Here is a 27,013-nt window from a genome sequence, read left to right on the forward strand (position 1 = left end):
TTAAAGAGGTAACAACTCTTTTTAGGTATGTTAGACAAATATGAATTATAGAGTTATCATTCTTTGTTCATAACTTAGTTAATCTTGCATGATACGAAGACACTCTACCTTAAAAAAAATTAAAATTGAAATAAATAATTTATTTCTTCGCTATGTATGGTATGAGTATTCGTGGACATGGCTAAGCCGTCAGTTTCCACAGGAGAGTTAAGTCTAAAAGAGATAATATAGAGCGTCTTTACCGGATATTTTTTTCGCCGTAATAAGAGCGATATTAGGTCGTGGTTCCCTAAGGTCCCTGTTACGAAAATATTTATCTGTTTCGTAAGTTACCCTCATTTATATCTGCCGGTACCTCGCCCGGTGTATATTGCATTAACCACGCGATAAAGGCTGGTTTACACTGACATGCGGCAGAACTTAGTTTGTTTCGAGGTGCGTACTCACAACTAAAACACTGAAATAATTTAATGAGCAGGAATATAAAAATTTAACCGCACGACATTGCGGAATTTACAGCATTGACATTGATTATATTATTCACTCAATAAAAGTTTAAGAGTAGTTAATATTAACAATAAATCTATTAGGGAAAATCATTGCATGAGGATCTCAAATTTTATAACATCGACAGATGTGTGGAATGTTGGCTTTTTAATAAACTATCTACCTACACATACTGTACATTATTATAAGAACGCCAACAATACTCTAAATTAAATTCAAACATTGATAAATTAAGAAATGTTCTTTGGCCTCTTATTACATGAAGATGATGACGAATATTCATAATAACTTAAACGCCGAAAAGAAGTAATTTCATCTTGCTATCAATAATCTTGAAATTATTATAAAGAATTAATAATTAATAATTTAATACGTCTTCTCTTCAATAGACATCAGAATCATCTCTTTAAAATTTGTTTATTATAAAATGATTCCCAGTTGAAGAATTTTGTAAACGATCAAACATTTCATGTTAATTAGGAGATTATTACGAAGGTCGTTGGGACTTAAACGTCTATATAAATGGAATGACAATAATTAATTATAAGGTATCAGAGGAATCAAGATTTTTGTTTCATGTGTTTTTTTATAAACCTTTTGTATTTTACTATTTTTTGCATCCCCAAATCTCGATCTTATTTTACCTGCATATTTTTTTTCGCTAATAAATAACTAAATGAAATTGATAAAAATGTAACGGTGGCGCTTGCTAGCTTCAATGACACCGCATCATTTAACATGTCAGTGAAATAAACAATTACATGATCATGCATCAATATCAAGTATTTAATCTACAAGTTCATAGATTTTCTTTTTTTTTCCGAGTCTCATTTTTATAAGACAGTCGCACAGACTACTATTTTTTGTACCACTCAAATTCACTCTTTATGTTCATTCACTTTTTTTGATCTACTTAAAATAATTTTATGAAGTTATCCAGATATTCTTAAAATTGTAACTTTGACGCTGACCTCTTGCTCTTATCAGATCTTGATCTTATTCAGTTTAAACAAATTAGCTGAACAATACTGCGACTGAGATCAGTCGTAGTATTGTGAGTACACTCGTATTACAATTCACTTTTTCCTTCTGTAATACCTTAGGTTAATTTTTTACTTTCCCTATTGTTGGTTTCTTGTATTCCACTGAGAGGAGGCCTGACCTTCGTACACCTAGTTCAGGCACCAGTTCTCCACAAGAGATAACACTCGTAAAATAGTAATAAATTAGCAGTTTTTTAAGATGAACTGTTATGTTGTGGAGAAGAATAAAAAATATTTTGTATTATTATTTTATATTATAATCAGTTTAGATCGTTAGTGATATCTAGATTTAGTTGAAGTTATAAATGATTAACTTTTAATTGAAATTTTCCATTATCCTCGCTACGTTTAATTTCTCCTCAATTACGTAGATAGACTTAGTAAAATGGACTTTGTTTGCTGTGCAAATGAATCTTCTATCTATACGATGTATGGCTCCTCAAGGCATAATTAAATGTAATTCAATTGCATATCTAGATCGTACCCATTTACTAACGAGTAAGTAAACTTTAGCCTGTAGGTATGTGTTAACTGTTAGTTTACCAAAATCTTGCTACACAGATACCTAAACTAAACGGATATAGAAATTTCGGTAAGTAAAAAGTTATACAATTTAGTTGTGACTTTTTATGATATTTATATCTTTGTAGATTTGTGACCAATAATATTTTCGGAAAAATATAGAAGTAGTTTAATTTCATAACGATGATATGATATATACATATAAATTATAAAATTATGCCACAAAAGACTTCACTTATTCATAAAAATAAAAAATATACTTATTCATAGTCTGGCGCAAAGTGAAGTCTGACTTTTGTCTATTAAAAAGGTACTTAACTGTTGAGCAACAGCATTTTCTTTCAGGAACTTCTCATGAAAAAGTTTTTTTGTTTATAGTAGCTGTACGTTAAGTATATATAATACAATTTAGTTTTATTCAGTTAATATCTTTTACATCTCTCATATTCGGTAAGTAGGTTCTTATTACCCCCGCAAGTGGGGCTTGTTGGTGACCAATAAGCGCTCTAGTGTAATAATGTAGCTAGGAAAGCCCTAGGTCGGTAAATTAAAAAAAAACACTTCACTCTTTCAAAAAGTTCACTTACATCTAACCATCATACTAGCAATAGACATCATGCATTCAGCTCAATGACCAAAAAGGTCGCTTCGCTATTCAGCCTTGTATTCAAATAGTCATCAATTTTAAATAGGTATCGAACGGCGAAGTTCAATTTCATTCTAAATAAATAAAAAAAAGTTCTTTACTTGGTTATTTTTAATGAAAAAAGGCGGGAATAGAGAACTTATAAATTTTAACTAGGTAACAAAATGTTTTATTATTATAATGCCGGTATTTTCTACTTACCTCACAATCGAGATGTAAAGCAAAGTAGTCAGCTCGGGTGTAAGCATCAATTGCACCCTCGAACTATAGGCGCTCGCTGCGCTCCTGCGCCTAAATATTTCGAGCTACAATTGATGCCTTACAGCCCTTGGCTACAAATCTACTATTATCATTACCACTGTACTATAATATTATAAAGAGGAAATATTTGTATTTGTGTTTGTAATGAATAAACTACTAGACCGATTTCGATTTGGCATATACATATGAAAACATCAAAAGTAGCTATCCAAGCGAAGCCGGAACGGGCCTCTAAGCTCGATATTCAAAATATATAGTCTTGTTTGCATGCCTCATCCCAGCATGGAGGGTGATGTATAATGCATGTTTGCATAATCTGGCGTCAGTCTTTTTTTAGCACTGCTCAATGATGTCGTTTTGAAATTTTATATGTGTCCCTTCCTTTGTAGCGATATGAAGAATAGTACTTTCTTCGACGAATATCTGAAATATTAAGGTATACACAAATAAAATGAGAGCGGTCTTCAGTTAACTGCAGTATTTTATTTTTTAAATATTCAACCTTTTAATATTCGAATTACAATCAAAATATTAACGGAACACAGGAGTCCAACATATTTTTATCGTTTTACCCATAGATCAACAAAAATACCATATATGTTCGGTATTGGTGTGTACTACACAATTTTTTTTACTTAAATGTCGAAAGAAAGCAACAATTTTTATTTGCCATAAATTACAAAACATTTACATAACATTAAGTACACAAAAAGCATATTAAATATATTGGCAAATTGGTCTGCGCTCAGCATAATGCTTTGCTGGGGACCACGACGCTGGTCGGCCGCGGATGCCATGAAATAACAAAAAATACACAATACCTACTTAATTAAATTGGGACGCAACAGAACATATTAAACACGAATATAAACGTTGATACTCGATTAGCTCTATACTTATCGATTATTTCTCATCTCCGCATGTTTCCGATTGCGTTAGGCCCATGTTATCTAGGGGCTGTGACGCCGATTTCTGTGTCAATAATTTAACATTTTTGAAGATTCGGCTGTGATTTTACAACCGGCCGCCTGTCTGATGTTGACCCTCCTTGAAAATGCTATTAATGCTAATAATAAAATCAGCCTAGGTTATGTGTTCCTTAATTACCTCGTAAGACATTCACAGGCGTCCGGTCTATTCACAATCAATATGTATGTGACGTGTGGTTTCACTAGGACCACAACATATTCCCTATTCTAGGGTGGTTGTATTTATTTTGTCATTAGAAATAATTGTCTTATTTTTTTTTTCAGGTAAGTTTTCCAATCAGGTTCAACTCTTATTATTACTGGTAAGAATGTGAAATCCAACGTTTACATTTTGATTACCAGTCATGTATAAAAGGTCGAAACAATGAATATTTCCAAGAATATCAAAGTGGCGAGTGTCTATTTTTTGATGTGTGAAATCGAGTCATGTTCAGAACCAAAACACTTCCTCCAAATATATACGCATGAAATAAGAAATTTGAACATTCGATGTGAAATCTCAGCGAGAATGTAGGTCCATGTCGTGGGAAAATTTTAGATTTTTGTACACAAATATAGTTAGCATATTTATTAAACAAAAAAGCAAACATCATAAGTTTAAATTTTACAACACACTTTAAAAGTCTACGGCAAACCTTTTATTTTCGTTTATAGATAAACAAAAAAAAAAGGTTATAGAAATATAGAACATGTTGTACAGACTTCATTAACATGTATGTTATGATTAATTAAGGTATTGTTAAGTAAGAATGTTACAAGATTTCATTGAATCGCATTAAAGAGGTAACAACTCTTTTTAGGTATGTTAGACAAATATGAATTATAGAGTTATCATTCTTTGTTCATAACTTAGTTAATCTTGCATGATACGAAGACACTCTACCTTAAAAAAAATTAAAATTGAAATAAATAATTTATTTCTTCGCTATGTATGGTATGAGTATTCGTGGACATGGCTAAGCCGTCAGTTTCCACAGGAGAGTTAAGTCTAAAAGAGATAATATAGAGCGTCTTTACCGGATATTTTTTTCGCCGTAATAAGAGCGATATTAGGTCGTGGTTCCCTAAGGTCCCTGTTACGAAAATATTTATCTGTTTCGTAAGTTACCCTCATTTATATCTGCCGGTACCTCGCCCGGTGTATATTGCATTAACCACGCGATAAAGGCTGGTTTACACTGACATGCGGCAGAACTTAGTTTGTTTCGAGGTGCGTACTCACAACTAAAACACTGAAATAATTTAATGAGCAGGAATATAAAAATTTAACCGCACGACATTGCGGAATTTACAGCATTGACATTGATTATATTATTCACTCAATAAAAGTTTAAGAGTAGTTAATATTAACAATAAATCTATTAGGGAAAATCATTGCATGAGGATCTCAAATTTTATAACATCGACAGATGTGTGGAATGTTGGCTTTTTAATAAACTATCTACCTACACATACTGTACATTATTATAAGAACGCCAACAATACTCTAAATTAAATTCAAACATTGATAAATTAAGAAATGTTCTTTGGCCTCTTATTACATGAAGATGATGACGAATATTCATAATAACTTAAACGCCGAAAAGAAGTAATTTCATCTTGCTATCAATAATCTTGAAATTATTATAAAGAATTAATAATTAATAATTTAATACGTCTTCTCTTCAATAGACATCAGAATCATCTCTTTAAAATTTGTTTATTATAAAATGATTCCCAGTTGAAGAATTTTGTAAACGATCAAACATTTCATGTTAATTAGGAGATTATTACGAAGGTCGTTGGGACTTAAACGTCTATATAAATGGAATGACAATAATTAATTATAAGGTATCAGAGGAATCAAGATTTTTGTTTCATGTGTTTTTTTATAAACCTTTTGTATTTTACTATTTTTTGCATCCCCAAATCTCGATCTTATTTTACCTGCATATTTTTTTTCGCTAATAAATAACTAAATGAAATTGATAAAATTATGCGTAAAATTAAAATTGTCATCGGACTCTGCGAAGGGCTGAGATTTCCAGCTAAAGTGATTAATATTATCAGAAATTGTATTCCCTTCATTTATTATTCTTTAGTCTTTTAATTTGCGGTGTTTACAAAACAACATCAAATATCAATAGAGATTAGTAGAAATTAATTTTAGGATATCGACCTTTTAAATAAAGTGATAGAAATACACCGAAATTACTTTTAACTATCAAGAAATAAAAACAAAACGTAAATGGAATGAAAATGTTTACGATGATTTATTCGAAATTAACCGTGAATGTTTAAGACCTAGTATGTAGTTGAATTATTCTATCTATAGAAGTTGGAAATTAATGAAGTTGCACGGCTCAGGCCTATAAATATTAGATGCGACAGGTAGTGTAATGACTCCAATAAGTTTCCTTGGGAGCTGGTAACTTGCTGTTGTCATTGCTACCGACTGTACCGGTAGATCGTTGAATAGTAGATAGAGTCGTGAATAGACTATAAAGATTAAAGTTTATCGTGTATTTATGGTTAGTTTGCCATAAAGCCGGTAGGTACAAGGCAAGAAAAGTGTGGAAATCGATATTGTATTGTATAACTATATTTTATTTTTTTATAGAACGGATCACAAGTGTCTGGTGCTGCATTTAATTAAACAAATAACGTACATAATCTTTCGCTTGTGCCCAAAAGGGTGAGATTTCACCTTCACCTTTTGAATGCATGTCGGCGAAGAAGGATAAATTTGGGATGATTTCATCAACATCAAAATGAAGTACATTATCTAACCTGACTAGGGACAATGTTTTACAAAGTGAAGCATCCCTTGAGGTCACAAGGTGTTACAAGGCGCATACTAACAACATTGGATCATGAAGGCATCTGACAAACCGTTGAATGAACTCAGATAACACTAGGTAGTACTATATACTATATAATAATAATATATAACAATACTAAGTATACTCGTGTAAGCTCGTGTTATTATAATATTCTATATTATAATAATGCGAGCAGGAACACCGAGATTTTCATTATAAATTACCGAGTGTGAATTCTCACGGGAATGACTCCGGCGCCGCACAGTCAGTTAACATCACGTGTAAACGTTTTCGCTTGCTTCGAAGTTCACGAAAATTGCTCACAGTGTGTTAAGTTCATAGTAAATTACATTTATGTATATGATATGTATGATGTTACATATGTATTCCTGATATTTTGGAAGAACACTATTGTGTTTACAACACAAATTTTGTAATGTGTCGAAGAAATCTAATTATCCTATGTCAAACACAAGGTATTAAAATTATTATTTGGGAAACTTACAGCCTAGTCGTAACTAAGATATATAAAAAGTTACCACAAATAGAAAATAAAATCATTCATCTTAGTACATATCTAGTATCCGAATTATTTCCAGCACGTATATTTCTTTATGTTGCGCACACCTGTCTATCTACATCTACATACAAATAAAAACAAAAGCGATTAATTAGTCCATAAACCCTCAATATCTTTATTATCGGTACATCAGTTTCATCTGAGATGAGAGCGAACGATTAGACGTCTTTCAGCGCGTTTGCTGATAAATACTTAACCACACTTGGAGTACGCGGGACGGAATGCGAGGAATTTAAGGCATTGGGCGCGGAGCGGGCGGGTGGGGGCGTCCGCCCAGCGTCAGTCGGCCACGGCTTGCCGCCCGCGAGCGAGCTAGCCCGTACTGCGTCGCGACACAACTCTCCGAAACATCGCTACTTGCGACGCCCAACGGTTCTTTTTACAACTTTCGCGCAACAGTGATTCGGCCACGTTGCCCGCTAAGTACACCTGTGTTCCACCATGTGTGTCGACGACGACGCCGCTGGCTGACCGCCTGCACGCGCACATCACAGTACCACGTGCACTTGTAAGTATTCTAACAATATTTTCCTTAATTTTAAATAATATTTGTTTTTTTATAAATCTAACCACCGCCTCTATGAAATAGCAAACCTGAAAATTTTGGCAACAAACTTATTATACAGTTTTTATATTGTAGAAATTGCAGCTACTTTAGAAGTGTGTTATTTCTGCAATACAATTGTATTTTGTCTACTAAGGGCCTTTCTTAATTGGTTAATAAACTCTCGGGTTAATTTGAGATGTCAATGAGATTTGGTATGGCTGACCCGAGGGTTTAGGGCTCAGAACAATTTGTCCCTCGTTCGCAACTAGGAGCACGTGTACAGCGTAAATTTATTATTTGTGTCGTCAACAGTTGGCATTGTTCAATATTGACAAATAGTTCTTATGATAACCTCATTAAATAAGAATTATCATTTTTATGATCAACAATTATGCTATCTTACGACTTGATTTTGGAGTTGTAGCTTAACAATATTCTCAATGTTTTCCCTGTAGACAATCTAATCGTTCTTCAATCGTGTTATTAAGGTAATAAAAATATATCTGTGAACCAAATTCCATTAAAATCGGCCAACGTCTTTTACATAAATATAATTTTATTACTTCTCGTTTCGCGAATTATAATCACACTATTTGGACGATTATATCTTATAGTAAACTGAAAATAAATGTAAAATTCTTTGTAACAATACGAATTTGTGGGTAGAGGAATTGGATGTTTGCAAATATTTCAAGTAGAGCTTCCACCTGATGCTCGTGAATAGTGGGGCTATTATCATAATGTAACAAACATTCACACATCTATCGAAATGTGTGACTCGTCCTACATAGTATTTTTATATTATTTCTCTTCTTCGCTTGTGTTCCCTACTTCATTCGCGGCCACGCCCGGTGCAATAACAGCATTCCCAAAGAGGTTTAACGTCAGGCAGGCGGCCGGTTTTAAAATCATACCTAGATGAATATTCAAAATTTAAAATTTTATTTATTTACGTCGATGCCGGACTTTGCTAGTCACAGCCCCGGATGCAATTCTAGTTGCATGCATACGCAAAGATGAGAGAAAGAGAATAGTATGGAGTCGGTATCGGTCGGTTACCGACCGACCATACTGACTGCATACGGTTCTATTTTAGGGCGGAATCATATACGGAAACATGGTATTGTGTATGCCTGCCTAATTAGCTTCATAATTTAGTATTGAAGTACATTATAATGTATACGTTTATTTATTAAATCATCATTTTGTTTCGTTAACTATCTAAGTAGATATGTATTTTCCTCTAGACAGTAAATACGCGCCCTATTTTGATAAATGTTTGTCTGTGTCTTATCTTGTTACATTATTTATTATTAATCTATCAAAAATATCTTAAAGAAGTTATACCAAGAAAAGCCAATATTTATTTTAGTTCAGCGGATTAGAAGATCTGAGCAGCTAATTAAAGATATAACATTGAAGAATATCTATCTCAAAGATAATTAATATCTGATTGAAATATTAGGATCAGTCAACCTTTTGTACATATTTTTTGTAATTTTGCGCAATAAAGTTTTTAAATAAATAAATACTGATCTGTGTAACGTAACTAGTTTTCTCTGTGGTAAAGTACTTTCAATAATAAATTATGGTTTCAAAATTAGATAGCTTCGTGCTCTAATGAGAACCTTTGTAAGATTTACCGCATTTGGTCACAGAAGCTTTTCCACTTTGTTTTATAATTTTAAGGTAGTTAATATTTTAAAATGAGAATTATTGGATTTGTTAGTTATTAATTTTATGCATTCACGCATCAGTTTTTGAGTGCGTTTTGATATAAATACATGCTACTTCTTATACTCAATTTCCCAAATGAGTGCGGCTAGGGTGCGTAGCTAGTAAATGACAAAATATGTACCTAATATGCCTCATCAATCATACGCTAATATAGATTGACTGCGGTCAATACGAAGCTAATACAAATTAAACTAATCTATTGTTTAGAGTATGCCCCAGCTAACAATAGGCCGCGATACCATCATGGCTATTCCTAGTATATTTTAAGATCGAGTAGGTAGGCAGAAGATATGTTTCACAAACTGAACTATAAAACTGGACATAACTCCGAATTTCACCGGAAAGAATACAAGCACAGTTTCGACTAAATATTTACCCGAGTTAAACTAAAAGCATGACGCGCGTTATTGCACCTAACTCGCACGCTTTCAACATATTCATATTTTATGCTAATAATAATGTCATTACGTCTGACTAAGAATACTTCATTATAGACACACAATATAATTATGCATAACGAACATTACTTCGATAAAGTCACAAGATAGATGCATATTAATTATGAAGCCAATACTTAATATTAATTGTTACTATGAAAAAGGTCTCTTAAGCTTCGTACACATTTCGTATGATTAATTTGCAATTCAGAGCTTCAAAGTCCCCCAGAGTGCAGTTTGAACGAAATTGGTATTTCTACCTGAAAACTTTTATGTTACTATAAGAGCATTATTCTAGTATAAAGTGTACTTACTTAAGTAGTGAAATATTTTGCCTTTTCTGGGGTAGTAAGAAATAGAAATGAAATTATGCGGAATCTATTTATTCAAAGAATATTTTATTTGATTTCCTGCATTCTATTTCCAACAACATACTGAGTTTACACAAAAGAAACATGGTGTAGTAACCAGTACTTGATTGATTGTCAATTAGTATCAGAATCGGAAAGAAAATCGATCAATCTATTAATAATGCCAACATTACCATTGTTGTTTTATTTCTACTAAGTAAAATAAAATGGTATAAATACTTATACAGAATATTTCTTTTATCCTTTGCCTATGAAAGAATATCTAATCTACAGATTCTTTTAACGGTAAGTGAAGCAGCAAGCGCATTCTGTTTTTTCTTCGCTTCCAGGGCGGCATCAAAAATGGTCCGTACGGGAAGACAAATTCAATCAATTCTATATGGATGACTTTGGTAAAAATTTATAATCTGATTTAACATTTGATCTTCCTGTTACGTAGACACAGAAGGAAGTTATGTTCGATTGACTGAACAAACGAAAACATTCAACTTCGTATATTCAAATAACGAAATTGCCGGTTTTGACAACGCTCAATCTAATGTTCAAATTCCTTTGTGGTCGGTTTGTATTCATGAACAATATCAAACAATCTAGTTCAGCAACAGTTTTCTCGCTTCTGTGGCCTGAAGCCATGGCCAAAAGCTTGTAGATGGGAATTAGTTATACGGGAATTGCATTTTAAACTAACATACAGGATAAACTGATTGCTTATTTCATTGTTATTACAAACTAGCTTCTACACGCAGCTTCGCCCGCGTTTCTTTACGTAGCTCATAACTTATTATTGTCAATATTTCGGGTTCTAAGGTTTTTTTTTAATTAGCGATAAATCCTACAAGATTTTAAGTCAGATCATCCGCTATACAACTGAGAACCGTATCAAATTCCATCCAGTAGTTTTTACGTTTTCTGCTAACATAGCCCACTTACAGTTTTATAATATGTTTAGATATATATTATACTTATTGAACTTTATATAAACTTACTTATAGTAATATAAGTAGTTCATAACGTAGATAGACGATTTTTTGAGAGTTCGAAAAAATATTTTGTTTGTTTTTCTCACATAGTAAGTAAAGAATGAAAGTAGAAAACTTTTACCTCACATTTGGATTTATATTGTCAGTTTGGTTACGATAGAAACGCGTACAAGAATAACTATTTGAAGAGGGGGGCTGAAATATTGCTCTCGTTTCCTTTCACTTGAGCGTAATTCAAATGTTTTCTTTTGTTATTCAAGGATACGTGTAAAGAGAACTCAGGTATTATATCACTGAACCCTTCAAGATTCTGTAGAGCTTTCGATATTTCCTCCGCAGTAAGCCGCCGACTCGTCGCATCTCGCTATTGTTAACGCGCCGAGTGAGCACAGATAAGCCAAGTGTTCAGATGAATCAAAGACAGCTAAACCATTCTATACTTTGTCAGTTCTATACTTATTGTTATATCATGTGGAAAACTGATTAGTAGTATGATTAGTAAAGTAGAAAGTATATAGAGATAGCGTTTTATATTTCACTAGTGGCCCGCCCGACTTCGCTCAGGTGAAAACATATTATTATACATCCAAACCTTCCTCAGTAATCACTTTATCTAATAGTAAAAAAAAAGTTTTTGGATTTAGCGCGATCAGATAGGCAGACGCGGTAGAAGCCTTTGTTTTATAATATATAAGAATTATAAGGTAAAACGGAAATGTATATAAAAAATTCTATTGAAGCTATGAATATTGATGGAGTTTTAGCGTGAATAACTTGGACAGCCATATTTATTTATTTGTTACTGACAAACCCGCTCTGTGATCCACAGAAAATGAATTTTACATTTATATTATTCAGGGCATCGGCGGAGGGCCGTTAGCCGGCACTCTGTTCCCTCGAATGAGGTAATGTACCTCCTGCGTCACATATAAATCCCTCACAATTAGGTTTTTATCCCCAAATTTCAAATAGGAACCTTTCTGGTACCGTTCGCATGTGACCCGACGTGCCTAATCTCGTTACAATTCGTATTAAATTTAGTTTTTTGTTACGGTCGTACTAAAACAAGGAATCGGATTCAATTTCTGCTTTCTCTATGTCGTACGTATATAATAAAACAGTAAAAAATATTTCTAAAAAGGGCAGAGGTGCCCTCTTTAGCTCTAGACCTCTGCCCTTTTTAGAAATATTTTTTACTGTAAAAAGATATATGGTGTATATATACACCATATATCTTATATGTGTATATATACACCATATATCTTCAGCCATATATATGGTGTATATATACACCATATATCTTTTAACGTATAAATATAAATTAAAAGTTATATGCTATGGTACTTAAATTTGGAAACATTTATTTAGCGTTACATAAACCACTTTTGAAGTGTTACAAAGTAGATTTGTATTTGATTTGCAAATTAGATCTTATGATTCTTCAATGTTAAAGTAAGTGCTTGGTGCTTTAGCTTTTACAAAAAATACAGACAGTAAAAGGTTAATTAAATGCAACAGATGAGAAAACTAATGGCCACCAAGAATAAAAGATTAATTTTATATAGGATATTAGGATAGGATATTATTAGGATATTAGCTTTCGCTTAGAACTTTCCTGTAAATAAAATTGTATTTAATCTTTTTTTTTTAATTTTGCAATATGTAATTAATCATTTTTTTTAAAATTTTGCTACGAAACGAGAAAAACGTTTAAGTTTAGTAGTGAATAAGTTACGTAGCAACTTGACACACAACGCGCGGTGAGACGTGACTCGTAGCACCGCTAAGTCAATGTCTACGCCGCCGGCCGTAGAGGATCCACATAAGCTACGAACTTCTTGTTTCGAACCATGGAATTAGTGAATATGAATTGAACTTTCTACTTTGCATTGTAGTACACCTAGTCGAAAATTAAATAAACATTTTAATATCACTTTCAAAATTAATTGGCTTATACGACTTGTCTACAAAATAATAGCAGATTCCATTAAATAAAGAATAAAAACACTTGAAAGAGCAATGTATCACCACCTTTATCAAAACTAATGACTAGAAACCTTTTAAGGGATTTGTCACTTTGTTCTTGAAAGTAGCTGTGCATTGTAATTACAGGAAGGTGTTTTAGGCGGCCATTCAGTCGTAATTACACTGTGAATCGTGTTAACGAGTGAACGCATTGTAGTTAGATCTCAGACCATTATGTCGTTATCCAAAAAATGTTGGTAATTTAAATCTGTATTATTGTAATAAAGCTGAATATTTGGTTGAACACGAAAAGCAACTGAAATTGATTTGTATTTTTTAAAAACAAGTAATCGTTTTAAACAAAAAGTACACGGGAATAAAGCCGTGGGGTATTGGTATGCAATATAAATATGTATAAAACTAATACAAACAAAGATGAGGCTAGACTTGATCGTAAGATTATATGTACATACGAGTACGAGTACATTGTCATAATATGACGCGCTTCGATCTTATTTACATATAATATTATTGTTTGTCTGCTAAAGCAACATCGGAGAACCTAGCCGGGGCTCGCCGCTGTTGCCCAAAAAACAACAGAATCTACATAAATAGATATGTATTTTAACTAAATTAGTATTCTAGTCAAAGTAATTGTTAAGTAAGTACAATAATTCAATAAAATATGATAATCTTTCATAATGAAATGAATTCATTATTTTCAAAATTGATGCGGTTGGGAAGTCGGCGCGCAAAGATATAATTCCCTTCCATTTATACAAATTAATGGGAGAATAGACTAATAGCTTCCTAGTATTTTTTTATTTATTTACTTTCTGTTGTGATTGAATACGTTATTGTTCTTACTTTGTAATATTTCGGCATCATTTCATTTTTGTTAGATTCCGGGAAGCAAAAATTTGTATTTATACTTATTCTACCGGGGTAAGACAAGGTTTTATTTTTTTATGAAAAATATTTAACAAATTATTTTTTACTGGAACAGAGGAATATCTAGGATCTAGGTTTATTATGCTTTCTAATGACGTGCGTTAGTAACGTGACGTAAATGACGTGCGAACATATCTATCTGTGAAAAGAAGTAGTAAATACGCATCTATGTGACCTTTGAACAGCACATGGAGAACATAGAATAATCAATGATATTTGAAATGAAATCAAGCATATATTTTGTACATTTTCTATTTTGTACGGTTCGTTAGTTGGGCACTATCGCCGCCTATGTATGAGCCTCTCATTAGAGCATCCTTGACGACGCTACAACGATGTCATGGCACTCCTATCTTTGACGTTCTGACTTTCAATATCCTTTTATTTCCCTTTGTTATAAGGGAAACGATGGGACGGAGTTAGGTGTAAAATTTATTCACTCCTAAATTTGCAATTACCTTGATAAGATCCTCGTCGCTTCTGTAAGGAAGATAAAAAGTGAGTTTATAATGTAGGTTTAGTTTTAATCAATGTATGTCACATGATGAACCAACAACAACAGTTTAATATTTTTTTTTAGTTTCAAGAAAACTAAAAGCGAGTGAGATTTATCTGGATCGTGGGAAGTGGAAATATATGGTTTTCCACTTTACACTTTCACATGGTTGTATGTTAATTCAATAATAACTCTTTTATCATAGTCTTGCTGTATATGTTATAGCCGTAACATATACAGCAAGAATAAACCTCGGAGTGCCTAGCCACCTAAACCTAGGTATAGACGTCCTCGGAGTTTAGTCGTAACATTTTACTTATATTCAGAAAGAGACATTCAGTGAGACATTGTTTCACATTGTTTAGTATCTCTCTTTTCCACATTCTCGGAAATTTCGGATCGCTCGACGATTTTCAGGAATTTCAAGGTGGAGATGATTTAGATGATTGGGATTTATGGAATTTATATCTAGGCAGCAATTTGTTAACGACGTTAATAAGTTACCTTATCACACTATTGAAATTCCCACAAGAACATATCCGTAAGCTGCTCAAATATGTCTAGGAAAACGCTAAAACGGGTAATTCACATATTACTAAGACAGAAAGCTTATTTGATTAAACGTTCATACGGCCTACACTTGAATGAATAAATTATAAAGGAAAACTCAGAATCCTTACGAGGAGACGTCCCGGAACTTAGTCCCGTTGTAATTTGATGACTTTAATATGATAGGCAATGTTTAGTAGGTACTCCCTCTCTCTTTCAACTGAGCCTATTCCTGTAAAAATATCTTAAATGTTTAGAGATTCTGTTATTATTTTACGACCTGCCGAATTCAACCCTCTCTGGAAATGCTGTTGTTGCGTTTTAGCTGTAAACGCTTTATATTCCTTAGTCGCCTTGCATAACGTACGTAGATGTATGAAAAAATGACGTGCACTTTAAGTTCTTATTCCATATTTGAATAAAGATCAGAAGATATAAATTATTATTCTTCTTCTAATACGTTAGGTCTCCTAACTGTCTATGACTTCATTATCGAACGGAAATTAGTGTAACCGCGACCTAAGCATTCCGTACTGCATAGTTTGTTCTGAAAGCGTTTATCTTGTTTAAGCGCTCAAATCCGACATGGAAAGGCTTTTTGCAGGTTCCATGTAGGTTTATGTCTATAAGTACTTTTTGTTTAAATAGAATGAATGCGCGGTGTAATAAGATAGATTAACTTCAAAAAGGTACAAAATTGTCCTTATAATTCAACTTAATAAGAGTACGTAAACAATGTACCCAATATCTAAAATCGTACATGAGCCCTCACTTATACGTAAAATGAAACAAAAACACAACGTCTCCCTAGGAAATTATATTATTTGAGAGTGCCGTGCCGTCTACATTTCAACCATATCAGGTGCAGATTTTCTCAATCTCTACTTGTTACTCTCACATGATTCGTAAAAATGCTGAGACTTGACGTGACCAAAATATATTTATTTACAATTTCCGCTAGACGCAGATGTTTATTAAAACGTCCAAATTACGCTACGAATTGACATCGTGAAATGAAATAAAATATTTTTTGAATTACAAACAAAGCAAGCACAAGTACGAATAAATGCCACAATTGATAAAAGTTGAAAAAATTAATACAATCTGTTTGATATTCTTTTTTCCTTAATAATTTCGAGAGATTCTAACACAGATGTTGGACGACTTATGTTAATAATCTAAAATGTTGTATTTTTCTGAAGGAATTTAATTCTTAGTTACTACATTATCTGAGGATTAACGTCGGTTTATGAAACACATGATTTAATTAAACTAGAAGTATTAATTCAAGTAAATAGATCGTCTGGAAAGCTCATTTTTTATCGAAAGTTGTGGTCTCTTAATTGCCCTAGTTTTGGGGCAAAGACCTTTCTATGTAAAACTCTTGAACTTGTTTAAACTTTCTATATCTGGTTTATGGCGTTATAGTTGATAGTATATACTCAATTATTTTAACCAACGCTGGAGAAGATAATTAATAGCGTTAGTCTATTTAAAATAGTTTAGGGATATATATTATATTCCACTAGTAGTAGTTTAGGGACATATATATTATATTACTTATTTGACTAGACTTGCAATTGTAGACAATTTTTATGACCTTTAATTTATCTTTGGTACTTAAAAAAATCTGTATTATAGGGAATTATGTATATTTTTCAAAATAAGTAAAGTAAATTTTAGGCATTTCAGCTCTTCAAACTTTTCAAAGCGCTTTGACACGAGCATGTAAATTTTACGCAAAAACAACTAATAAAAGACATATTTAATTCGTCTTTGTTGTTGTTGTACCAAGTATTGTTGGTGAACCAATTTTCGTGTTTACGTTCCGTAACATGTTGTCCAAAAGTTGATACAGTGGAGAAACGCGCTGACGTCAATATTGCTTTATGATTCAATCGGACGTTAACTGAGCTCTCACCACAAATATAGAAAGGTGCGGATGGGTATCCCATCCATGAGAATGTGTAGATAATAATAGATAAATCATATTGCTCATCGGTTTCCTAAATCAATGGCATCCAAATTCATTTGTGTATGATGACAAATATAATTGTAAAAACCAACGTGAACGTGTGTGAAATAGACATAATTTAAAATAAGAACACTCTCGTCTGAGTATGATCTTTCGAAGTGATTGAAGCCACAGATAACGAAGCCTCCGCCTTAAAATAAAAAGTATTGACGTTTAGTATGAGTGATTTGGTTGTTAATTTAAAATATAAGTGATACCTACACTTATTACAGAAAATGTGAGTACCTACGTAAACTAAAGCACACACATTTTTTTTATATTTTTAAGATCGTAATTTAATAACACCTTTAATGATTAATACGTATAATTCCGTAGTGAAATTATTTTATGTTCTTGCCCAGCTGAGTGCAGCCCGCTCTAAATATATCTTAACAGTTTTACAAGGCGCCGCCGATACTGGGCCGAAAGAAAACTACATCCGCGATGGTCGAACCGCACATTCGTCACTACAATATTCAACTTGACGAGTTCATTAGTACATCACCAGGCTCTGTCTAACTAGCTTATGCCCGCGACTTCGCTCGCATGCACTCTGTGACTCCAGTGAATTATAAATAGGAAAGTGAGGATGCTTGTTACTTAGTTATGCCAAACCAGTTGGAGGGATATTATTAAAGAATATATATATGATCCGTCGTTATCAAAAATCAGGCCTTAACTGTTACCGCCTTCACCACATGCAGGTACTCCCAGTTTATGCTATTGTGTATCGTAAATTATAACCTTAAATTGGGAAATTGGTAAAATTTCGTATTACGCTGTACAACTTTTGCCGTTATAATGTAAGCTGGTCTGTTTGAATTCCACATCTAATGATGAAACGATTTTCAGTCATTAGACTGAATAACTTTTGCTAAGACGTATTTTCTACATATATTATTAGCTTTTGCCCACAACTTCGTATGTGTTTAAAAATCCTTTTCCCGTGGGAATTTCAGGAAATCCCCGATATCCTTATCGTTTAGATGGTCCGTTAGAGTAAGGCATAAGCTGGTTAGTTTTAAAATAATATATTATTTACCCTATATGTTGCACCGGCTTCATAGTTATACAAAAAAGCTTTTATTCAAATCTGTTCAGTTGTTCCAGAGATGAACGTGTACAAACGTTTTTTTTAAATTTTACTATGTTTTAAATTTTACTTTGTTTCTTCATCGCCCCTAAATTATTTTTTTGTAAATATATAAAATGTACAGACAATCTTTTTTAACTGTTTTATTATGTATTGATGGTGATATTGATAAAGTCTATGAAGACTGACACCAAGTACATAAAATTTAGATTGAATATAATCAAATTTCGACGGTATTAGTTATTACGACATTCCATTGTTGAAATTTCCAAGCTATTGGAAATTAGCCGTTCTGCTGCACAATAGTCGTACCAATTTGAATATCTAATGCTCAATATTAAACTATTTTCTATCATTCGGAAGCCCTAGGTAAGATACCGATTCTATTTCAAAGTTCGTTTCGCTTTGTTCTCAGTGACAAAGTTGAGGTGTTTTGAGTCTAGGAGATAAGTATTTCACGTCTGGGTCGAAGGAGCATCTCACAGTCGGAAGAGTAAAGCGAGACGCGTGCCGGAACTAGGCAATTGTTTCTCGACTTTGGTACTCACGTTTTACGAACTTGCGAAACGGTAACTACTTTGATATACCTAATGCCTCGCTGGTACAATGTGTGTTTCTGGTATTTTTAGATTGTTAAGAATAGTATAGTATTATCGTAACTTTTCACGTATTGGAAAATGTAAAATATATTATATTGTACCTATGTAGTATTTGTTTACGTTTAAGTATTTTAATTATCATCTATTTATGATGCTTTGTGTGCCAATTATTTTAATGTAAAACAAAATGTACTGATTTCAAGGACATTTTAACCAATTGATAGGTTATTAAAATGTCCTTGCTAAAATAACAATGCTGTTATGTTTTGCATGCTTTTAATTAATTTCTTTATTTTTATTTTTAAAGAACAATATCAAACACTGTAGTGAGCATATACAATAAGTACCAACGCGAGCCAACGTCCAGTGAACCGCACTGACGTAAACCGAAACATTTTCATCGTCTTAACAATCTTGCTTATGTCTATTTACACACACCGTGAAAACATTTGATCCTCGTATTTGCTCAGTTCACGGTGTTTGGTAACGACGTTATCATTAATAAATTGATTCACGAGTGTCACTCATTCTGAGGGAGTGCGTGCGTGGCTGCCAGTGTCACGCCTCCAGCGACTGTACGCTTAGATTTCCAGACAGAATACGCATAAATTTTCTACTTGATTGATAGGCTCCAGTTACAAGTTCGCACGCAATTATAAAAATACTTTTCCAAAAGTATTTCATGTTATATTTTTGTACCTTCAGCAACGCTCTTTTAATTGAGTTCCTTTTTCCTTGTTATATCTGCAAATTTAAAGGAATACTTTTATCTGTCAACCAAATCAACTCGCTTTGTAAATATTAAAATTGTAAATTATGTCTCCTGCCCGGAGCTCCGCTCATGTAACAATTTTGAAAATAAAAACTCCTTATTTACATTATAAAGTGAGCCTCGATTGTAAATTTATCATAGACACAAGGGCATTCACGATCCCTTCAAGTCCAAACTTTACATTTATATTTTAGGCAGCTAAAATCGAACCCGAGCGGCCCTTTTCTATAAAATTTCGTTTTGCCGTTTACATAACTTTTATTTCAGTTTTGAAACCCCCTATTATATAATTTTATTTCATATTTATTTATTTAGAGCCATTTTGTGTTCCACTGGTGGGCGAATACCTTGCTCGATTCTTTCCATTTAGTCCGGTCTGGTATTGTAGTTATCCAGAATTTTGTAGTTGTCCAACATATATAACTGATAGAAAAGATAATCACCGCACTTTATTTCAGAAATATGGTTTTATATTTTGTAACTTAATTTCAATCAAAATATATATCTTATTTATAGCAATAAATTTATGACTATGTTTTAATAATCATTTTTATGTTTAGTATTTACACAGTCATTGTGTGAAAAAATATAGAAATCGGTCTTCGATATTGATAGCGCGAGTAAACGTTTTATGGCGGCTATAAATAATGATGGTTATTAATCATAAACACAGTCACCATTAAATTTATAGCGACTTCATGGAAGCGAAATGATTTGTACGAGATTATCATAAAATAATGTACGTTAGATATAATACGTAAGCTTAGTATGAACAAGACTAACAAATTGCACTTACCTTTTTTTATTATTATACGACAAAGGCTATATTATTTCTTACTCTCTTTTAATATATAAATACGCCACTAGCATGTTATTTTATGAAACATAATCACTTTAAAGGATATTATGGGAAAGACATTCTTTCAAAACCAAAATTTCATAAGTAAGTTCTTCTTATAAAATTAGTAACAGCATTGTAGCAACCATCCGCACATAGAGTTCGGTACCTCCCTACGTCTCGTAAATCACGTGACGTATGCTGAGGCGTAAATTAAGGAGTATTTGGATACAGGTAGGTTAAAGCATACTTCAGCTAAAGTTTGTTTTGTCAGTATTGCACTTTATAATATTTGCAAAGGATAGAAAGAGACAAAATATATTTTAGCTTAAAGTGCTTTAACTTTTTTATGAATAACGGATAATTATAATAATATAAATGTTATAAAAGACTTGGTTCTCGTAGTATTTTAATGCTTATTAATGTTGCATCCAATGGAGCATTTGTCATCTTGATGACTCGCAACTTCCTTTTTAAGCCGCTCAAGTACTGGCCTCGCTTCACCATATAAAGGGATATAAGTGTTATTATGTATATTTTAATTTCTGTAGCCTCCATGTTTCGTTGTGGAGGAGTTCCGCTCACATCGGAGCGGAGCGTTTGAATCGTCCCTAACGAGTGGGCAAACACCGCCGATGCAAACCAGCCGTGTTTGCTCACCCAGTCTGAATGTTGTCTGTCGCGCATCTATTCCCATTATCTCAGCAAGATAATTAGATTAGATATACTTAATTTGGTACCTAATGCGACAGGTGAGATATAAGTATACAAATAAGAAATAAGCTATGAGAATAACTTCAAGTACTTATGACAGGTGTATATAATGTTTATATGTGGTATATAATGTTTATTATAAATTGATGCATAAGTATATATTATACAGGTAAATACCTGTAAATTATACAGGTGTAAACTCTTACATAGAATAGTATCACTTTATATCTACACTAACCTCATTTTAGTAGTACCTCTCACACTCTTTCGTTTCGAAGCAAGCAGCAGAGCAAAGGTGAAATTTTGCATCCTTATCCTTTGCTTCCTCTTGGGGAAAAAATATCTGAGAGAAGGTCATCTGACCGCACTGATGATGGTCCCCTTGTAATGTCCCTAAGCGGTTGTGTTGTACCCATGTCCATGTGTTTTTCACAGCGCTGGCTATTTCACCGAGCTTTGGAAAAATCAACAAAGCAAATGTTTGATTGTTAAATTCTCCAGCATTTTCAATAATTTCACGAACAATGAGAATTTGCTCACGGGTAGGGAACCCGGCTTTTACAAAACCGGCTCTGGTGCATTTCTCTGGACAAAATATCCTTTCAATCACTCATTTATAATATGTAGCATTATTTTACTTCCGCGCGATATTAGGGCAATGAGTCGAAAGCTGGAATATTTTTTAGTCGAACTCTTTTTATGAAGAGGAGTGAAAACTGTGTGAGTCCATTCTGACGGTCATTTACCCGAGAGCCCTATCTTTTTGCATGCTGTGTAGAACAATATGAACACCTCGTTCTCCTATTGCTCGAACAGTTCCGATTGGAATGTCATATTTCCCTGTGGCTTTCCTATTCTTTAGATGTTAAATAGCGGAGCTTAAGCATAAGTATCACTTAAGCTCTGTGGATAGAAAATTGCGACAGAGAATCTTAAAACACTAACAAACTCTGAAACTTAGTTCACTACCTACATTATCATAAAAATAAATTTTTAATTGTATAGGTACAGCTGAATACACGAACGTTATATACCTAAGGATAATACCTAACGGATGAAGGATTTACTATATCGAAGAGTGAGGGTTTTCGGTGAAATTTTTAAACAAAATGGATCTATTCAATTCTGGTTGAGTAACCTACTTCCTGGTTGAGTTCCTACTAAAATTAAAGTTTGGAAGGATGGAAGGATGTTTGTTTCTCTTTCTCGCTTTTTCATGCAAAATCTACTGGATGGATTGTTATTATACTAAACACAGGTAGAATATATCCTAGACTCACACATACTTTTTGCCCCAAAATTTCCACGAGAGCGAAGCCTCGGGGAGCCTTTTTTTGCACAACGGTGGCTTGGAAATTTCGACAAAAGTTGCGTAACAATTTCAAAATCTTCAGTTGTTTTACATTTCATTTTCTTGTTATCCAGATATATTCAAATGAAATTTCATATAATATAATAAATAAAATATATCCAAATGTGTGTACTTACTTTCGGAAACTTTTATAAAGATTAGTTTAAATATATCTTTCGTATTTGGTAAACATGAAAACCAGTAGGTAGATTTTATTTTGTAGGACAAATGTTTTTCGCTGTTCCGCCGTTTCACCAGGAAATGTGTCAGTTTTTCGCTGTTTTTTTTGTTCTGGCTCGACATGTTTCTCGTCCCCTCACCTTTCAGCCGCATTGTAAATACCAACTACAACGCAGTAAAAAATGCATACAATTTCTACATACATACTACAGAATAGATTTTTGTATGTCTCAATATTACGTATCGTATAGTGGAGTGGATGTTAGAAGATATTTTCTCTTTAAACCGGGAAAACATTTCATGTTGATCATGTCATAAAATGTTTTTCAATTGTTTGTTTTCTGAAACAACACCTTCTTGGAAATAATCTTCGTTTTTGCCATTATACTTTGTGATATATGTTTTGATAGCTATTTAATATTTGAGTTTGGTAATGTTTCTAGTAGGTAAAAAGGAGCGTGAAAGAAAATTACTATACTTATTATTTTTATCGCAGTAATTTTTGGGGTGTTCATATGTACTTACACATGAATAACATGAGCTATTACGTATTAAAAAATCGTTATGACAAGGGGAGGTAATGATAATTATATGGGGCAACATTTCAGAACAGAGATTTACTGGAAATGAAAGCCTTACCCCCTTAACCTTACCAAATGCGTTCTACAGTTTCTAATGACCGGGGCCGGGACGCTTTTTCGATATTTATTTCCCCGGCCGCTAACAGGTAATTTAGGACTATTTAATATTGGACCTATTTATGTATTCCTACCTCGTCCTGAATTCAATTTTAAATATTTTCCGCCGTATCGTTAATTCGATACGTACTCGACATATGAGTACACTTATTCATTACGTAGGTATCTAAAATTAGTACTTTTTGTTGCTCTTCAAAATATTGCAAAAAGGTTGCTAGAGTTGACGTAATCACAAATAAAGTAAGAAAACGTGTTTAAGGGTTTATCTATAAAAATTATCAGTTTAGGTAAAGATACTTATTTTATACACAAAATACTTACATAGTTGTGAGAAACATTATGCGATTATACAAATTATATATTGACTTGCAAATTCTCAAAAGAAAAGTTAGTCGGTGAAAATGAAAAATTTGAATCGAGGACATTCTATTTTATTTGTTTGTATATTTGAATATAAAAAAATTGGCATTTCTCTGTTGTGTACGTATGTTTGGTTAAGGGAAGTAGGGGATCGGAAAATCAATAGCATGCTTATCGGCAATGTATACAGTCACGACAAATTGGACTGCGCATAGCAGGCGCATACCAGGTGGACTGTTTTAATTATTTCTATTCCAAAGCAAATGTCCTGCAGTTGCGACGATTATCAGTGCGCTACATAATTACGTTCTATATTGAGACTACAAACAGATATTAATTTAGGACATGAACTCAAATTAAAATTTCTACATATTCCTATGAATTATATAAATTAATACAGTAAAACTTGATATTATGTAATTAACAATCACATCTACCACTACGGCTGAAATATTTGTTATTTTAAGTATACATTATGTGCCTGTGTCTGGTTTTCATTAAAGAATATTTTTTTTGTGATAAAGTGGAAAGGCTGGACCAATTTTAGTAGAGAAATAGATTTAACTTAGAGAAAATAAAACGGTTCTTTTGAATACATTTTTTTGGTTTTGAATTAGTTTTCTAAAATGAAAACACTTTGGAGACAACAAAATCGGTATGAAAAAAATATGTTTACAGTGTTAAACCGAGGAAAACAGCTGCTACAGCCGACTTTCTAAAAGTATAATGAGAATTTCAATCATGTGCCCAAAAATAATGACAAAAGTTGTACATCAGAATGCCGAAAATTCTATTTCGACTTAAGAGAGTAATTAAAAGTTTGCCCGCATCTCATTTGTTGTTTCTTATTGCAGAAACTATTTTTTTAGGAGCTTACCCTCACCGAGATAACAATGATCCGTGTGTATGATGTCACGTGGCTCGACCGCACGAGGAACTCGCGAATTCGCGGTAGTCTTCATGTCCGTGACATAGCATACACATTTCAGAAATGCCGCCTGCGCTGGTACGGCCACATCCTGCGTAAATCGGCAAATTATGTAGGAAACAAATGTCTGGTTATGCTACTCCCGCTTGGCCCTGGCAGAAGGGGCAAACCCAAGAAATGCTGGCTTGATGGTGTGGATGATATCTCAGGCCTGACAACTAGGAATACCGACGACCGTGCGAAGTGGGGACGAAAATTTAAGAACGCGGACCCTGGGCTTCTACGCTCAATGGTTTAGGAAACAACCAGGAAACGCTCAGATAAGAGAGAGATGTTCTAGATTTGAGATTAGATAAATAAATTGTTTGTTTGACGTCAAACTGAACATATACATATAGTTAATTTGATTTTCCAGTCCATTGGTGAGAGCAGCAAACGTAACCTACATCAACATTTTGACTTACCTTTCATATATTTTGAAGGGTTGGTTAAGCTCAATGAAACGTACGCTATAAATGAAATATTCAATTTTGTAGATTCAATTATTATTTGGGACTGGCATTCTTACCCATTTTTTTTATTAGTTGTAAGTAGTTTAATGTATAGATAAATATAACAAAAGTAGATTTAATTTAATAAAAAAAATGGGACTAGATATTATTTATGCGCTTATGCATTTTTGACTATTTTGGAGATCTTATTAATAATCTCGAAGTCCATCTGAGACGGCCTACGAGTACACATTTATATCTCTGCTATAAAAATGAACAGAGAAAAAATAAAACTGACGAAATGAATTAACTGTGTACATTATTTCTTGGTGAAGGTTTTCCATCGTAAACCCATTTTTTAAGAATAAAACTCAACGGCCCACACTAAGTTTCACTAAGTTTCTATCGCGGGCTCGATAGACACAAACTAAGAAACTGGCGAAACACTATCAGGATCGCAAACAAATATTTATGATCACATGGTAGGGCAAATATTTGCCCGCGCTGGGAATCGAACCCAGGAACAGATAGGATGGGAATCGCAACGTATCGCAAATTATTCCGTACATACATAGAATTAAATTCCTTGAAATGTAGGTAGTCTTTACACATACATATGTGAAGGTAACATACATTAATTATTATAGTGAGTTATTCATTCAACTTTAATGAAATAGTCTATATTATTCAGGAGACGGTAATTAATTACTGTCAATGGAAGTTGGGATTACTTCGGTATTAATTTGAGAAATGTATTGCAATTCAACAATTATTTTATAATAGCAAGGTTGGATAAATACATATACGGTTTTAACATATACATGTTAGCTTACATTTAAGTACAGTAGTACCTAGTACAATTACAATTTATCTTCTTTTAATATCGTTAAGAAAAATTTAAGGATAATGCCCATTTTCGTTTTCAATTTGCACATTTTACGTGTGTTTCCACATAAAAATCGAATTTTCTTGAGATTGAATTTTTAAAGTAAGCTTGCTAAGCTTATTTTGTAAAACGAGCGACGTGTGTTTTTTCTTATTCAACGTATTTTCATATCAACTTCAATGGCCATTTTCGAACTGAAAACAACAATTTTAACGTAAAAAGAAAAATAATATAGAATATTTCACTAAAGATGCCTAAGCAAAGCTGTTAATACATAAAATTCCTTTCTAGACAATGGATTGTGTGCAAGCAAGCCCTTAGTTGAGTGGACGAGTCGGCATCTACGAGTAGACGGTCGCCTTATAATAGCATACCACGCCGTTTGCCCGGTTGTATTCTATTATGTTTAGGGTTCCGTACAAAAATTTTAAACGGAAGGAAGGATCACTCGTGCGTCTGTCTGTCCGTCCGTCTATCACAGAAATTTGCTCCGAATCTATTTTAATTGACCGAGCGAGCGAAGCGAGCGGAGTCTCCGTTTCAGCATGGCCAAAAGTGCTTTCATATGTCTGTATGTTCTCTAGAAGTCGCATTTCTCAACCGATTCCCGTGAAATATTAAGAGCAGGTTCAAAAAACATATGAAAATCGATTGTCGAGCCATTTTTTGGAAATTTTTGATAATGGCGGAGTTGGCACAAATGGCCT

At 33.2% G+C, this 27,013-nt stretch overlaps 1 protein-coding gene across 3 annotated transcripts in view; it reads left to right on the plus strand.

The window, feature by feature from the left end:
* Window positions 1-7,625: 7,625 nt before the first annotated feature.
* Window positions 7,626-27,013, plus strand: part of rdgA (retinal degeneration A) — a 93,737-nt gene continuing 74,349 nt past the window's right edge. For all 3 annotated transcript variants that reach the window (XM_053743595.2, XM_053743596.1, XM_053743597.1), the window contains exon 1: window positions 7,626-7,857. The gene's annotated coding sequence lies outside the window, so the exon portion shown is untranslated. The remainder of the gene's footprint in view (window positions 7,858-27,013) is intronic.

Source organism: Plodia interpunctella, chromosome 4 (genome assembly GCF_027563975.2).
Source record: "Plodia interpunctella isolate USDA-ARS_2022_Savannah chromosome 4, ilPloInte3.2, whole genome shotgun sequence".
Classification (NCBI taxonomy): Eukaryota; Metazoa; Arthropoda; class Insecta; order Lepidoptera; family Pyralidae; genus Plodia; species Plodia interpunctella.